The sequence below is a fragment of the Chrysemys picta genome, chromosome 8 (assembly GCF_011386835.1).
Source record: "Chrysemys picta bellii isolate R12L10 chromosome 8, ASM1138683v2, whole genome shotgun sequence".
NCBI classification, from domain to species: Eukaryota; Metazoa; Chordata; order Testudines; family Emydidae; genus Chrysemys; species Chrysemys picta.
Window position 1 is genome coordinate 95,974,447 of NC_088798.1, and position 16,529 is coordinate 95,990,975.

General features: G+C 46.8%; 1 long non-coding RNA gene across 2 annotated transcripts in view; it reads right to left on the bottom strand.

The window, feature by feature from the left end:
* Positions 1 to 863: 863 nt before the first annotated feature.
* The window catches only part of LOC101932939 (uncharacterized), a 78,653-nt gene continuing 62,987 nt past the window's right edge, over positions 864 to 16,529 (bottom strand). Inside the window, exons 2-3 of one of the 2 annotated variants that reach the window (XR_257148.3) lie at positions 7,442 to 9,276; positions 864 to 6,323 (exon numbers count right to left, since the gene is read on the bottom strand). This is a non-coding gene — a long non-coding RNA (uncharacterized LOC101932939). The remainder of the gene's footprint in view (positions 6,324 to 7,441; positions 9,277 to 16,529) is intronic. The other variant, XR_257147.3, reaches the window with a different exon arrangement.

Genomic DNA, 16,529 nt, shown 5'->3' on the forward strand with positions numbered 1-16,529 from the left:
GGTCTAATGTTTGTACAGCTGATCCAGCACTTGTCAAAAATAAACTGCCCACTTGAAGCCGGGATGGAGCTTAACGAAGAATGGAAGGACTGCAGTTAAAACGACTGAAATGCACTTCAGTCCAGTGATCAGAAAGCAAGTGACAAGCAAGCGAGTGAGAGAGAGAGAGGATGAGCTGAAACAGTCAGTGCCAGGAAAAGAGAACTGAAGCAACCACCGTTGTTGGGAATAGAGAAGTCCCTGGGCCCGATTCTGATGTTTCTTAGCCAAATTTGAATCAGCATCAGTGGGTGAGTTGGAGGGCAAGCCCGCCCCACGCTGACCTCACATCAATGGCTACTGTCCTGCAGGGCTGGGCCTGGTTCCCTGCGTCAGGCGTTATGACCCACTGCACAGGGTTGCAGTGCCTCACGGGTTTGGCCTAGCTGTTCCATGCCCAATTTGAGTGAGTGGCCAGACGTGAGTGGTGCTGTGACCCCCATGCACCAGACTGCAATGCTACTCATTCAAATTTGGCCCAGCTGCCTCTCTGTCATGAGGAAGAGGTGGCTCACTCTCCATCCAGCATCCCATGGCCTCCTCTCTGCACTGGGACCAGGACCCTGTAGAACCTTCCTGCAACCCACTGTTTGGAAATCACTGACTTGGACGACTCTTTGTGCCTTCCCATCCCTACAGTCTTCCATAACACAGATCTTCCAAACGACTGCAGGCCCCTTTCTCACACCCGAATCATTTAAACATGTTAGTAAAATGTACAGAAGAAGTGACAAGATCACTGAACTTATATTCACCTTTGAGAAGCCTGGGAAATGCTAACCACAAACGTGAAGCGTACATCTCTAAAGCCACAACCTCTCTCATCAGCAGTCATGTCATTTTATTTGAGCTTATTACATTACAGAAAAGAAGAAGTGAAAAGCTCAAAGGTCCATTTTAACACAGATTGAAATATAATCTCCCTCCAGGTTCACAGTTTGTTAGTTAGGCCTTTTGTTCATTCCTATGTGATATTTAGATCCAGGGGAACTCTCAGATAATGTGAATGAATCCAATGTGCAAGGGACGAATAAATCCATCCCAGCAGTTTTAACATGACAGATGGTCAGAACATTTTTGAAGAGTTCAAAACTTCAGTGAAAACATGGGGAAAAAATTTGTGGAATTTGTTGTCAAATTCTAATTAGCATGTCTAGTTTCACCTTTAAAATGGAGTTGTCATATTTTTATACACTCATATAGCAGTTTTCATCTACCAAGTGCTTTGCGAACATTAGCTAAGTATGAAGAAGCATAGTCTATTGGTTAGGGCTACGTCTACACTACCACTTATGTCGGTATAACGTATGTCGCTCAGGGGTGTGAATAAGTCACCCTGAGAGACATACGTTTTACACTGACCTAGGCTTCTCCTACTGACATAGCTGCCGTTGCTCGTTGGGGGTGGATTAATTAAGAACATAAGAACATAAGAAAGGCCGTACCGGGTCAGACCAAAGGTCCATCTAGCCCAGTATCCTGTCTACCGACAGTGGCCAATGCCAGGTGCCCCAGAGGGAGTGAACCTAACAGGCAATGATCAGGTGATCTCTCTCCTGCCATCCATCTCCATCCTCTGACAGACAGAGGCTAGGGACACCATTCCTTACCTGTCCTGGCTAATAGCCATTAATGGACTTAACCACCATGAATTTATCCAGTTCTCTTTTAAACTCTGTTATAGTCCTAGCCTTCATAACCTTCTCAGGTAAGGAGTTCCACAAGTTGACTGTGCGCTGCATGAAGAAGAACTTCCTTTTATTTGTTTTACACCTGCTGCCTATTAATTTCATTTGATGACCCCTAGTTCTTGTATTATGGGAATAAGTAAATAACTTTTCCTTATCCACTTTCTCCACATCACTCATGATTTTATATACCTCTATCATATCCCCCCTTAGTCTCCTCTTTTCCAAGCTGAAGAGTCCTAGCCTCTTTAATCTCTCCTCATATGGGACCCATTCCAAACCCTTAATCACTTTAGTTGCCCTTTTCTGAACCTTTTCTAGTGTCAGTATATCTTTTTTGAGATGAGGAGACCACATCTGTACGCAGTATTCGAGATGAGGGCGTACCATCGATTTATATAAGGGCAATAATATATTCTCAGTCTTATTCTCTGTCCCCTTTTTAATGATTCCTAACATCCTGTTTGCTTTTTTGACCGCCTCTGCACGCTGCGTGGACATTTTCAGAGAACTATCCACGATGACTCCAATTGTTGACAGGAGAGTTCTCTCCCATCGGTTTAGAGTGGCTCCACTGGAGAATACACATCAGTGCAGCTGCATCGGTTCAGGTATGCCGCTGTACGTGCTCTGGTATATCCTAAGCTTCAGATTTGGGTTTCACCATCAGTTCTGGGGCAGAGTTCCTGTGTGATCTCAGCTTCCCCCTTAGTCAACTGGGGATAATACTTCCTTAAATCACTAGATGTTGGTGTGGAGTAAATCATCATTGTTTGTAATAATCGTGGGATCCAGTAGGAAGGCGCTGTATACATTCAAAGGATTACAATATTATTGAGGAATTTCATACTCACTCCATTAACAATTTAGGACCTAAAACAGCTTACGTTGTTTTCCAAAACACATTTCAAGTGAAAAACAAAAAGCTGAGAATCAATGTTTTACAAATCCCCATATTCCCAAATCCACTTCCATTGTTCATGCTGCAATGTGTTCTGTTCTAGAATCCTCGCAAGGGAAACAACCGAATAGAACCTGGGTGAGCGAGGGGCCCACTTTAACAGGCTGTCACCCAAATGTGATTAAAAAGGTCTCCTTTCACCCAGCCTTTCACCTTGTTACACAAAAACACACTAGTGATCACTAGGAAAGGAAACTCAGAAAAGGAGCAGGAGCCTGTACAGAGCTATGCAAACATATTATTGCCAGAGCATTTTAGGGTTTTTCCATGTCCCTGCTACGCTCAGTCTGGGCTATAACCTTAGCTGGTATAAACTGGAGGTGATTGACACCACTTGAAGACCTGGCCCTCAATGTGTAGCTAAAAGGAAGGCTTCATCAAGCTTTGATGGCAGCAGCAAGGTGTTGGGAAGTCTCTCAAGTTGTTCTGTGTCCCCTAACATTTCTCTCAGTGGTTAAGGTCTTGTGGGAGTGATGGTCCCCCAGTGTTTTAACCCCTGTGGGGTCTATCCCTGGGATTGTAATAATCTCATAATCTTGTGACAGTGCAAGACACAAACAGAGATGAGCCCACACTCACAAAGGAGTGTTTGTAAGATAATTAATTTTATTTCCTAGGCCTAATCATACCAAACAGGTCAGGGACCACTGTGGCTACCGGTACCATTATGAGCTAGATCCTCAGATGGTATAAATTAGCATAGCTTCATTACAGTTAATAGAGCTGCATCGATTTGCATGATATGAGGATCTGGCCAGTTACATCTACATCTACAAGAATTACCTAAAGTCACTATGGGGAGCTCTTCTTTCTATGGTTTGCATTCACTCAACAGCCAGGTGTCTCATTAACAAGGTGGATCACTGAAGGCAAAAGCCATTCCATAGAAGAACAAACATGGGAATATTTAATTTAGCACAGGTCTTTACTTTGTTTTGGGCAGGGAAAGGCCTTGCTAAGTGCCATTGCTTTTGCCAACGCTTTCCTAAGGTCAAATCTACACACTACAAAGTTATGTCAGCATACAGCCGCCAAAGTTTGTATATTGCTCGGTCACATGGCTACTTGTGTCAGCACTGTGACTACTCACCAGGCATGCTTGTGTTAATGCAAAGTGCAGTGCACTACGGGAGCATATTCCAAAGTGCCATGCTCTGCCATCTGGCACCATGCCATATTGGCCATTTTTGCAATGTGTTGTGAGATAGTAATGACTCATCCGGGGATCTCTGGGAGCTAGGGGTTAAGTTCCCAGCAGATAACTTTCTCCATCCCATCATGCCATCCAGAGCCCATAATTTTCAAACCTTTTTAAACGCCCCCCTCCCAAACTTGCATGACACTTTTCAGTCTCTGCCATCTCTGGCTGAAGCCCAGAGTCTGCAAAGCTCTATAATGTTCTTGTGAATGACGCACACTTCTCCTGTATTCAGGGCCGGTGCAACCCATTAGGCGACCTAGGCGGGTGCCTAGGGCGCTACAATTTGGGAGGTGGCGACCGCGGCGGTATTTCGGCGGCGGGACCTTCCGCTGCCTCTGTGGGGGGCGGCATTTCGGGGCGGGACCTTCCGCTGCCTAGGGCGGAAGAAAAGCTGGTGGCGCTCCTGCCTGTATTTGAAGACCTCCAGGAAGCACAATAACCAGGAACATGATAATTCTTTGAGGACAGTTTGCTGAGGGACATAGTGAAAAACAATTCAAAGTTGTTGGTGACATTCACAGAGCAGCTGCAGATGATGGAGTGCTGCTTCTGGACCCGAGCAAAAAGCACTGACTGGCAGAATCGTATCATAATGCAGGTTTGGGACAATGCACAGTGGCGGTAGAACTTTTGGCTGCACAAGGCCATATGACTGGATCTGTGCACTGAGTTCTCCCCAGCCCTTCAGTGCATGGACAACAGAATGAGAGCTGCATCAGCAACGGAGAAGCGAGTGGTGATCACACTCTGGAAGCTTGCAATACCAGATTGCTACTGGTCAGTGAGAAATCATTTTAGAGTTGGAAAATACACAGTGGGGCCATTGTTGTGCAAGTGCATAGAACCATTATTATCTCCTGCTATGCAGGCCTGTAACTCTTGGCAATGTGCAGGACATAGTGGGTGGATTTGCAGCAATGAGCGTTCCTGAACAGTGGTGGGGCGATAGGCAGCATGCAACTCTCTATTCTGGCACCAGCCTATCTTCCCACAGAGTACAACAGAAAAGGAAACTTTTCTATGGTTATGCACGTCTAGGTGAATCACTGGGGTGGCTTCACCGACATCAGTGTTGGTTGGTCAGAGAAGATGCATGACACTCGTATCTTTAAGAACACATGGTTATTCAGAAATCTGCAAGTAGGGACATTTTTTCCTGGCCAGTGAATTACCACTGGTGATATTGAAATGCCAATAATGATGCTAGAGGACCCAGCCTAACCCTTGCTCTTGAAGCTATACACTGGCTACCTGGACAGCACCAAGGAAAGATTCAATTACCAGCTCAGCAGGTGCAGAATGACAGTTGAATGTGCTTTTGGTAAATTGAAGGGATGCTGGCAGTGTCTACTCACTAGTTTGGAGCTCAGTGAGAAAAATATCCCAATGTTTATAGCTGCCTCTTGTGTCCTGCATAATATCTATGAGGCCACGGGGGAAAAGCTGCCACCAGGGTGGAGGACAGACGTGAAGCAGCTGCTGACTGACTCTGAACAGCCAGACTCATGGTTCATAACAAGACCCCACTATGGAACTATGCAGTTGAGGGAAGCTTTGAAACAGCACTTAAACTGTCAGCCACAGTACTGGTCTGTGGGCCTAGATCTTTACGGGTTGCTTGAAGTGCTTACTGTACATTTATGAATATAACTGGGTGTTTTTCTGTAGCTATGAATTCTATGATGCTTGGCGTGTATTTACAAATACTGTCTGCTTTGTGTACCACTATGCATTCTGCAATGTTTGTTGTGAACTAATAGAGGTGATTTGATTCTCCAAAAAACGCAAGTTGAGTGGGAAAAAAGAAACAATGCTGCAGAAAATCAATGTGCAAAAACCAGAAAACACATAGGCCCTGTTACACAAGTTTTTAACATAACGGGGTGAAAGTTTAAAATTATAAACATGTGTGTCCTGTTGAGGAAACAAGCATAGTCCAGTGTGGCTACACATACACCTGCCGTGGTTCTCACAGGTCAGTGTATGTAAAGCTGTGGTTTTCCTTACTGTCCCTGGCATGGAGTGGAAGGGGTAAGGATGTGCCCTGTGATGCCATGTGGTATATTAGGAGTTGAAAGGAGCAGCGACCATGGAATTCTCCAAGGACTGCAAAAGGTGGACAGGTCTGGGATTTCTGGACCCGTAGGTCAATCAGGGCCTGCAGCACTTGAATTTGCTGACTGAGAAGACCTACTACATTCTGCTACATTTCCTGCTGCAACTCCTGGAGCCTTTTACTTGTTCTCTCTTTCCTTCTCCATGCTGTTCGTCACGCTGGCTCTCCAAGCCCTTTGTTCATGGTCTGATGCCTCACTGGCTTGCAGGATCTCACAAATCATGTCCTCCCTCATTCTCTTCTTTCTCCTCCTCTTCAGGGTCAGGTGTTCTGCTGGCAAGGAGGGGGCATCCCTCAAGGCCACCCTGCCGAAAGCTGCTGATAAAAACAGACAGATGTGCCACTGGATTTACGGTCACAAGAGAAAGGGAAAGATAAATTTCAAAACTCTTCCCATATTCACTTTTAATAAGCTATGCTTATCGACACTTCAGCTTTGGAGTGCCTCTGCACAGCACTGCTCTCCAGTCCCAGACGTGGTGAGTACAGCCTGTCAGGGATGCGGGGGGCTGGAGGAGAGGAAGGATTTTATGTGTCCTTAAGGTATAAAAAAGACCCTTACTTTTTTCCATAACTGGTGTTCTTCGAGATGTGTTGCTCATGTCCATTCCATATTAGGTGTGTGTGCTCACCACATGCACTGGTACCGGAAGTTTTTCCCTCAGCAGTATTCGTAGGGGACCACCTCTGGCACCCTCTGGAGTGGTGCCCACATGGCGTGGTATAAGGGGCACCGCCGGCTCTCCCCACCCTCAGTTCCTTCTTGCCGGAAACTCCAACAGTGGGGAAGGAGGGCGGGTTGTGGAATGAGCATGAGCAACATATCTCGAAGAACACCAGTTACGGAAAAGGTAACTGTCTTTTCTCTAACCCTCTTGCTTCTGTGCTTCTCTGTCATGACTGACACTCATCTCCTATGCCTGAGCACGGCTTGCCGTTGGCACCCAGCAGCTCAGAGGGTATTGATTGGCAGTTTTCCACAGGCTGTGGGGATTCTAGCTAATATCCAACTCCCGAGGTTCACAAAGGCACAGAGAACACAGCTGCTGATGGACCATATGATGCTAGTCTGTTTACTGCAATGGTGCCAGCTAAACTCATCACACATGATGTGGGAGAGTCTCTTACCATGGGGGAAGAAATAAGGCTGCCATCACTAGAAACTTATGGAAGAGGATTGCAGAGTATCTCTCAGGAGGATAAAAGAGACATCCCTATGTACATAAACACAGTGCTCTGCATGTCCCCTCTCTCCACCTAACCCAACAAGAAAATGAAAAGCAGATGCCAACTCTACCTCTGTTGTACCTCTGTCTCTTCTTATACAAGTAAAACAATGAAAAGTCGATACCTTTGTCTTGTTAACTTGGGGCCTGGCCAGGTGCCATCTTTAAAAGTCAACATTGTAAGGGAAAAAAATGTATGCATACACTTACCTGAGTTCTCTTCCCCCTTCATTAGGCTCATCTGTGCTCGCCTGGTAGGACTTGCTAGACTTTGGTGGAGCCTCAAACAGCTCCTGGCTCACAGCATGGCTGGAGTCCCCTGCTATGTCTCCCCCATCCCATCCTCCTCCTCGCCATTCACAGCTGGGGTCTTGGGCTCCCATGAGGAATCCACAGTGGTCTGTGGGTTGCTGGTGAGGTCTCTACCATGGATGGCATGCAGTTCCTTGTAGAAGTGGTAGGTCTGTGGCACAGCACCAGATCCATCATTGGCCTCCCTGGCCTTGTGATACTCCTGGCAAAGTTCCTTCGCGTTTACACAGCACTGCTGCTGATCCCTGTCATAACCCTTTCCCTGCACCCCCCATGCAATCTGCTCAGGGATGTCCACGTTTCTACAGCTGGTCCGTGCCCAGGAAATCCAATACTTTCTGTCTACTCCAGGCAGGACTGTGTCTAGTACGTCTGTGTGCATGGAGCTGGCATGGTCAGTTAGGCAAGGCAATTGCATGTAACAAAGGTGAGCTGTGTGTGCTCACCAAGCTGGGCAATCAGGAAGAGGCATTTCGAAAGCACACAGGGGGAGTTAAGTGGGGAGCAGGGCCGGCTCCAGGATTTTTGCCACCCCAAGCGGCAGGGGGAAAAAAAAAAGTCGCGAGCACAATCATCAGCAGCTTCACCACGCCGCTTCATTCTTCGGCGGCAGGTCTTTCCCTCCGAGAGGGACTGAGAGATTCGCCACCAAATTGCCGCCAAAGAGCTGGACGTGCCGCCCCTTCCCGTTGGCCGCCCCAAGCACCTGCTTGTTGCGCTGGTGCCTGGAGCCGGACCCATAGGCAGCGGAGTTTAAAAATATAACCAGGGTGGTCACTGTCCATTGGGACAGCTGGTGGAGGTCGTTGGAATTGACACATGTCATGCAGTGGCTACACTCGCTCTGCATTGACCTCAGTAGGTCAACCATGGCTCTCCGCAGTTCGGGCAGGTGTTTTACTGTGTCGCTGTAGTGGGGCACTTACATCAGCCAGTGACAAATTTGAGTGTAGACCCATGCGCAAATAGGCTGATCCAAGATGACTTGCATTGAACTAACTTTGTAGCGTAGACCAGGCCTAAGCACTCAGTACCAGACAAGCAAATTCAGCATGACCCTGAAGTCACAAGAAGTTCGTACATTGGTTTTGATGTATCAGGATTTGGCTGTTAATGAAGTCCTAGGAACAAGCCTGCCAGCAGAGTTAAAACCAAAGATGTCAGAAGGTCCAAGGTGAAGAAACTTTTTCAGCTCTTTTGTAATTTAGCTGCTTACAGGGGTCTATACCAAGTTGTTCAGAAATCATTCATCACAGCATGCAACCTAACAAATCCAGGACACCCTGGCATTAGCCTGTCAGTTTCCAGTCAAACCTTTTGTTCAAAGCATAGTATGGAAGCCTGGTTATTCTTTGGCTGGAGAAGGCACAAAGTCATGGCAACAATAAGCACATGGGATTTTTACCAGGTCTGTAGATAAGGCGCCCAACAGATGTTTGTTTGCCCTCTGTATCTAGTTTTTAATTGTAGTTATCCAAGTGAGAGCCTGAGCCAAACTGATTCATCCAGTTTCCAGCATAAGGGTTGTTCTAGATGATTGACACGTGGTAGTTTAGAAATACAGGAGCAGAAGGGGGGGGGGAAATCATATTTTCCATTATAGCTCCCAAACTGTGAATTATTCAGCTCCATTGCAAATGTGCTCTGCATCCGTGGTCCCACGAGGGCAAATTCTCAGGCCTCCGTCTCCCCCCGTTTACTCTTCTGGATATACTTGAATTTTGTACTGAGCACTGTAAGAAAATGAGACAAAGTTAGTGTCTAATGGCACCCAGGAAATTGTACTGTTTCCAGCTCCTCCAGTGAAAACAATACTCTTGCTATTTCTTTCTCTGTTATGATGCATTCACTTCTTCACATGCTGGTTTCTGTTCTCCCCGCACAGTACAGATGCAGCCCCATTTGTTTTCTGTACTGTAGATGAGAGCTCTGGGTTTATTAATCATCTTGGGGACGTTTCATGTTTCTGCCTAGGTACTTCTATATCCCTCCAATTCCTATAATAACTGAAATCAGTGGGCGTTAGGCACCTACATACCTTTGAGGATCTGGGCTGAGTGCCTCCCCAAGATTAATACATTCATTCTGACACCATCCCCTGAGGGAGGCCAATTCTATTGTCCCCAAGAGTAAAAAATCCCATGGGAGAGTATATACAGCAAGGAGCATGTTGCAGATTGGATCTGAATAGCCTGGGATGGCAGGCTACTCAGGTGGGGGCTAGCACTTTTCAAATGGCACTACACTGAACAGGTTTTCTAAAGCAACACAGTCTTCCCTCTCCCCACCCCAGCTGTAGGCTGAAGTCTGTGGGAGAGCAGCCCTATGGCCTGAACTGCCTATGACCCCCAGCAATAGGGCAGGGATCATGAGTATTCAGATAGCAGCTCGCCGAGCTTTCTCCAGCTCCCCATATTCAGCTGTCAAAGGAGATTTGCTTTCCCTGTGATAAGGTTTCAAATACAGAAAATAAATGGAGGAGTTTCAAACACTGTCTAGCTTGTAAATAAAAACCAGCCAGCAGCGTCAGACTCTATCTCCTCCGCTTCCCACCAAGCTTGTCCCGGCTAACAGCTTGGAGTGTCATGAGGTGATTAATGGAGAGTTCAGTGGAGCGGGGGAGGTGTCTGAAGTACCAGAGCCTGGCTTTACAAGTACCGCTTCCATCTACAGCAGGGGCGGGCAAACTTTTGGCCTGAGGGCCACACTGGGTTTCGGAAATTGTATGGAAGGCCGGGTAGGGGAGGCTGGGCCTCCCCAAACAGCCAGGCATGGCCTGGCCCCCGCCCTCTACCCAGCCCCCTCTGCTTCTCGCCCCAATGCTCCCCGCAGACTCCTACCCCATCCAACCCCCTGTTGCCTGTCCCCTGATAGCCTCCAGATCCCCCACCCCTGACTGCCCCCCGCCACCCCATTCAACCCTCCTCTCCTTCCCGACTGCCCCCCGGGACCCCTGCCCCCATTCAACCCCTGTTCCCTGCCCTCTGACCTCCACGACCCCTATCCACATCCCCACCCCCTGACCACCACCCTGAACTCCCCTGCCCTCTATCCAACCCCCCCGCTCCCTGACCGCGCTGCCTGGAGCACCAGTGGCTGGTGGCACTACAGCCATGCTGCCCGGCTGGAGCCAGCCACGCTGCACAGCACAAAGCACCAGGTCAGGCCGGGTTCTGCAGCTGCGCTGCCCAGGAGCTCGCAGCCCCACCACCCAGAGCATTGCACCAGTGGTGGGGCGAGCTGAGGCTGCAGGGGAGAGGGAACAGCAGGGGAGGGGCCGGGGGCTAGCCTCCCAGGCCAGGAGCTCAGGGGCTGGGCAGGAGGGTCCCGTGGGTCAGATGTGGCCTGCGGGCCGTAGCTTTCCCACCTCTGATCTACAGTGATGTAGGCCATGAAGCCCATGCATTTCTATGTCAAGGGGAACATGAACCCACTAGGGGGAATTCTTCACTTTCTTAAGATCTGAGCCAGAGAGAAGCTGCACTGGCATCCCCACTCCCAGCTGGGGCAGTCCCCCTGACATAAGGGGCCTCTGACAGCTTTTCAACCCCTCCCTCCCTGCCTGTAAGGGCCCTGATGTAGGAGCCATTCTAGGGGCCAGAGGGACTATGCCTGTATCTCAGCCCTAATGACCTGCTGCAGCAGGAGCACAAGTCAGAGTACCACTCAGAGCTACTTTCACCAGTGCCAAAGGTTGAACCAGCTCCAGGCTAGGGGAGGCACGTTGCCACCCTGAACCAGGCTCTGCCCTGGTGCAGGGATAAATTTAGGCCTCTGACTGCATGTGTGTCAGCGCTTGCTCAGATGCAGTTGCCCAGATTCTTTACGAGACGGTACCAGTACAAAAGCACATTTCAAACAGAAGGCGCCAGCGTGACAGGATGTCGCATTATGAGAGGAAGGTATATCCTAGGTCCTGACTCCCGCACAGGAAACCTCATCTGGCAGGAAAACAACACACGATGGGGCTTTCTGAAGCCTTCCTCTCAATAGCTCTGGCGGTTTCTTGCAGTTGTACATTGCAGGAACCCCACCTCTAACCTTCTACCGAGGCTGCTGCAGCTCTTTGGTGACAAGAGCGATTCTCTAGCTGCTCACACCTTTCCCACAAGCATCTCGAGGAGCCCTTCAATTAACAGCCTGCGCAGAGTTCAGCTTCCGCTTTCAACCCACCACAGAACTATCACATTCCCTTCACCACACACCATGAATTAGGTGTCTATTATTATCCCAGATAATCCTGATGGGATGGGTGTCGAAATGCAGAGAGGTTCAGCAGCTTGGCCGAAGTCACAGGATGTCAGTCTGTGGTAGAACCGGGAACACAACCAAGATCGCCTGACGACTCAGCTCATATTTCCGGTCTCTACAAGTCATTACCAATCTGATAACGGTACATACAGCCAGAAGAAAACACTAAGCTTGAATAAACATCCCAAATTAAGAAAAAAGTGCATCTTCAGGAGCCCAGAGCACCCCAACAAATCTGTTGTAGGAGCAAAAAGGACAAAAATAGTATGTCCCTGAAGAGTAGTAACTCTGAATCCATCCAAAGCAAACCGTTCTACGTTGTTGTTATTACTTATGTGTTTATGTTACTTGCAAGCCTGCCACGCAGAGCTGGTTGGGGGGAAAAAAAACCTCAACAAAATCAATTTGTTTGTGTCCATTTTCAGTGGAAAATTTTAACAATAAAAAAACCAAATAAACAATTTTTTTTTAAGTTTTTGTTTGCTGGAGACTGAAAAAAATTGAAGAAAATCCAATAAAAATAAATCATGGAAAGCAAAACAGTTTCCACAAAAAAAAAAAAATAGTTTAGTTTAAAATTCAGTTCTCCATTGGAATTTTTTTTCCAGCCAGCCCTACTGCAAAGTACTTTTTGGGGAACACAGATCAAATCGTTGCTCCGAGGAGCTTACAGTCTGAATGGTTTTCACTCTGATCGGTTCATGATGAACCACACAATATGCAAAAATTATGCAAAAATAATGTGGAGACACAGGATAGCTAATCGGCCAAAAAAATTAACCAACCAAGACAATGACCCATTTGGAAAATCCTACATCAAAGACTGCAGCAAGGTTTGATGCTGAGCCATGCTCCATCCCAAATATAATCAGAAAAGACTGATGTGCAACAACTGATTATTAATTGACTAACAATAGCCCAACAATCAACACACTCACCCCTACTCGGAGATGATACAGCTGCTACAGCGAGAGAATAGGTGGTTCTAGCAAGCAGTGAAAACTAATGATGTCCTCTCATCTCTGCCTGCTAGAAGCTAAAAGAATCCTTCCTGAAACACCCATTACTTTTGGATTGCTGATCCTTGGGCCACTAGAATGACTGTGGAGCCCAGAGTGAAATACTAGTAACTGAAGTTCAAGTCTGTACTTTCCCTGAGAGTCCTTGAGTTATATAAAGGCGATTAAAATAACATATATGTTGGCCAGTTTAACATTTATGTTACAGTGTCTGATCTTAAAACTGGGATGACAGTGTCACAGATTAAAATTTGGGCATTCCTCATTCCTGCTCCAACTACTAAACCACAACTCTCTCAAACTGGGAATTACCTATTGAAGGTAAATTTTGAAACAAAGTGTTTTTTAAAAATACAGACTATCAGCATAAGCCACACTTCTTCTTGATGTTGCTGAATCTTCCAAAGAAAAATTAGAATCAGTTAGAAATGCAAAAGGCCTGCTAGGTCATTGAATCCTTTCACACCAAAAGCAGGATATAGTCCATGAGAGATTGTACCAGAAACTCAATTGATACTATAACTTTGATCTTAACCACAATAACCAGCTCTTCCGTACACAATGCCTCCCAAAATATTACACAAAGGATGGATGAAATGATTTGGATAAAAATGATCCAAACCTTCCTCAGACCTCAACTAACCTTTCATTGAACCTGTATGGGGACACAACAAAGAGAGACATTACAGCAGACATGCCTAACCCGCAAAAAAACCACAGAAATTGGGCTTGTTTTGGCTTAATTGGCTTGTGAGTTGCTTGTTGGCTAGTTTTTGGCTTGTAGCTTGTTTGGCTTGTAGCTTGTTGCTTCTTTTTTTTTGATCGGCTCCCGCCAAGAAGGGGCAAGGGGAGGGGGAGAGAGAGTCAGGGGTGCACAGCGGGCCCACCACAGTCCCAGACTGCAGGCTGTGGGGATCTAGTCACAGAGTGTTGGGGTTCTTAGGGTTTGTTTTGAAATGGGATTAGCTGGATTCTTGTCTTATTGTGAAAGTCAGGGTGCTTATTTACTCACGTGAAAGTTGGAAACTGTGCATTAGAGACACACCTCTGTTCTGGTCCTGACCAGAAAAGTCGTTAAGAAATACTATCCCCACCCCACATTAGTCCCAGTTCCAGCCTAAATAGACAGTAAATACTCAAAACTCCCATCCTTGTTTTACAGACCAGAGATGCTGAGGGCTCAGATAAGCATCTGATCTTTAATATCTATATCCATTCCAAGCCTCTGAACCATTCGATGTTTGCTTATGCCCCAAAAGTGACCATTTAATAAATGAGCTCAAGATGCAACATTCAACATCCAGCTCTGGGTTCAGATTTCAAACCGCTCCCTTTGGCCATCTATCTCTGAGGGTAAATATTTTTGGCAACTAGCCTGATCTCACTACTGCTCAGACAATCGGAAGCCTTTTTTGTGTAAAACACTAACTTGCACTTCGTCCTTTATGTTCATTGCAGAGCTCAAGTCTTTGAAACTCAGATATGAAGATGTTAAAAGTTATTCCATAAATCACAGGCCATGTAAATTCTGATACGTTTCTGTGTTTGTTGACATGCGGTACACAGTGCCACTGTTACCACTCCTTTATCTTGACTCCTGCATGGAAAAAACATTGAGACTAATCTGGATGTGCTGGGAACACTGCACTACCAGAGGAGAATGGACAAAGGCCTCCCCACCCACTTTGGAATAGCCATCACTTCATACAGTTACAGAGCAGGCCCCTAGGTTTTCCCCCGCCCCGCTTGTAATGGGGTTGGCACCTACCTCTCATGAGTGCCCTCTTCTGGTTGGGCGTGCCTGTGTTATTTAGTTCTAGTGACCCTTTTCAGTGATTCTCAGGCAGGTTTGTCAGTGACACAGTGCTCTGGCCAAGTCACACTGTCTGCATGTTAACCAACACAAACCCCTTCCAGGGTATACGGTCCACCGGGGCATATCTCAGTACCCCTCTGGTGGTGTCTCTCTCTAGCCCTCCCTGGGCTTTGGTCTTTAGTAATCCAGCCCTCATTTGGGCTGCAGCCCTCCCCAGTCCTAGCAACCAGCCTGGAGCTCCCTCAATGCTCCCCCGGGCCCTGCTGCTCTTCCAGATAGACAGCCCTACAGTCCTTTCTTCTCCTGCTCCAAGCAGCAACTGACTACTGCTCTGCTCTGCAGCTCCATTTATATGGCCCTCCTGGGCCCTGATTGGCTGCTTCCCCTACAGCCACTCTAGCCTGCTTGGAGGACCTCTCAACTGTTCCTTCCCTGGGATGGGTGTGGCCGAACCCTGAGGCCTCCAGCAGGGGATCTTTGGGCCTAGTCCACCCCAATATACCCCTACAGTGAGGTTTTTTTCCACAGGTGCTCTGTCTCTGATCTGACCCAACCTAGTTCACATGGAGCTCCACGGGGTTCCACATTACTTCACCCCTATTCCTTAAAGATATAGCCAATTGCTTGACTACAGTTGTGGGATGTTATTAAGAATGTTTGAGAGACCAATTAACCAAGCTTAGCCAACTTTTATTTGTCAAAGACAAAGGAGCATAATACAGAAAGTAAAGAGTTCATGCTTCATCAGTCCTTCTGGGAAGGAAATCTGGCAGCATCCAGTTCACTTTACACAGGTGTGCTCTGAAAATATGCACTTAAACTATTTATAGTATGGTTAGAGAGCATACTACATGTCAGCAAAGATTAAAATCGATCAATCAACTTTTGGTCTTGCTTTTCTTGTATCAAGCTTATCTTTTGTTTTGGATACTACATTCCAAGTACCAATATGGGCCATGGAGGTACATCCCAATCTGTAACAGGACACATCTTTCATGCATCTTGCCTTTGAATCTGCTGGAGTCCAGCAGACCTTAGAGACCTTATGAATCCTGACTTCAGCTTTACAAAGTGTTATGGGTGTTATCTGAGCCAGGGCCCACAACATCTTGGCACCTGAGGCGAGGAGCTCAAATGAAGCCCTCATGCCCCCTCGCTTGGGCCAAAACTTTGAAAGGTCTCAATTCTGTCTTCTTCCTGTTCTGCTCCTCTCACGGTACTGCTCTGCTACCTACCCCAATAAAGGAGAACTAACAACTTAAAATGCCTTGTTCAAAAATTGTAAGTAACACGTAACTTTCAAACGCCTGAACAGCAAATGTAACTTTTCTTGTCTGCATAGTAAACACTGGCATTTTTATCTGTTTGAATAATCAAAGTGGTGCTTTCCGTGCCTTCCTGGTTGCAAAGATTTGAACTGCTTCCTGCTGAAGGTCCACAGTCTGGGCCAGCTCATGCTCTATTGAGATGGTTGCAAGGTCGACCAGCCTCTCCTGTGTCATTGTGGAGTGTAGATGTGTTTTTATTAACTTCAGCTTGGAGAAGCTGCGTTCTCCACTGGCAACTGTTACAGGAAGTGTTAGAAGTATGTACAGAGCAACAAAAGCATTTGGAAAGACGGTGGTCATCTTATTTGTGCACATATATTCCAGAACAGCCTTTGGAGTTGATCCTGCTGAAATGTATCTTGAAAGGGCTTTCAGTTCATCACCTAAATCACTCGCATAAATATCGCATATGTCATCATGTGTCAACACTGTCTCTAGTGCCCTGCATTGCTGATGTAGGCCTTCTTCAGGTACAGTGAGGAGTCTTGGAATATCATACAACATCCCAAATATACTGCTGTGTTCCTTGAGCTGCATGAGACGTTCTTCAACTGACTGTATTGCACAATCTA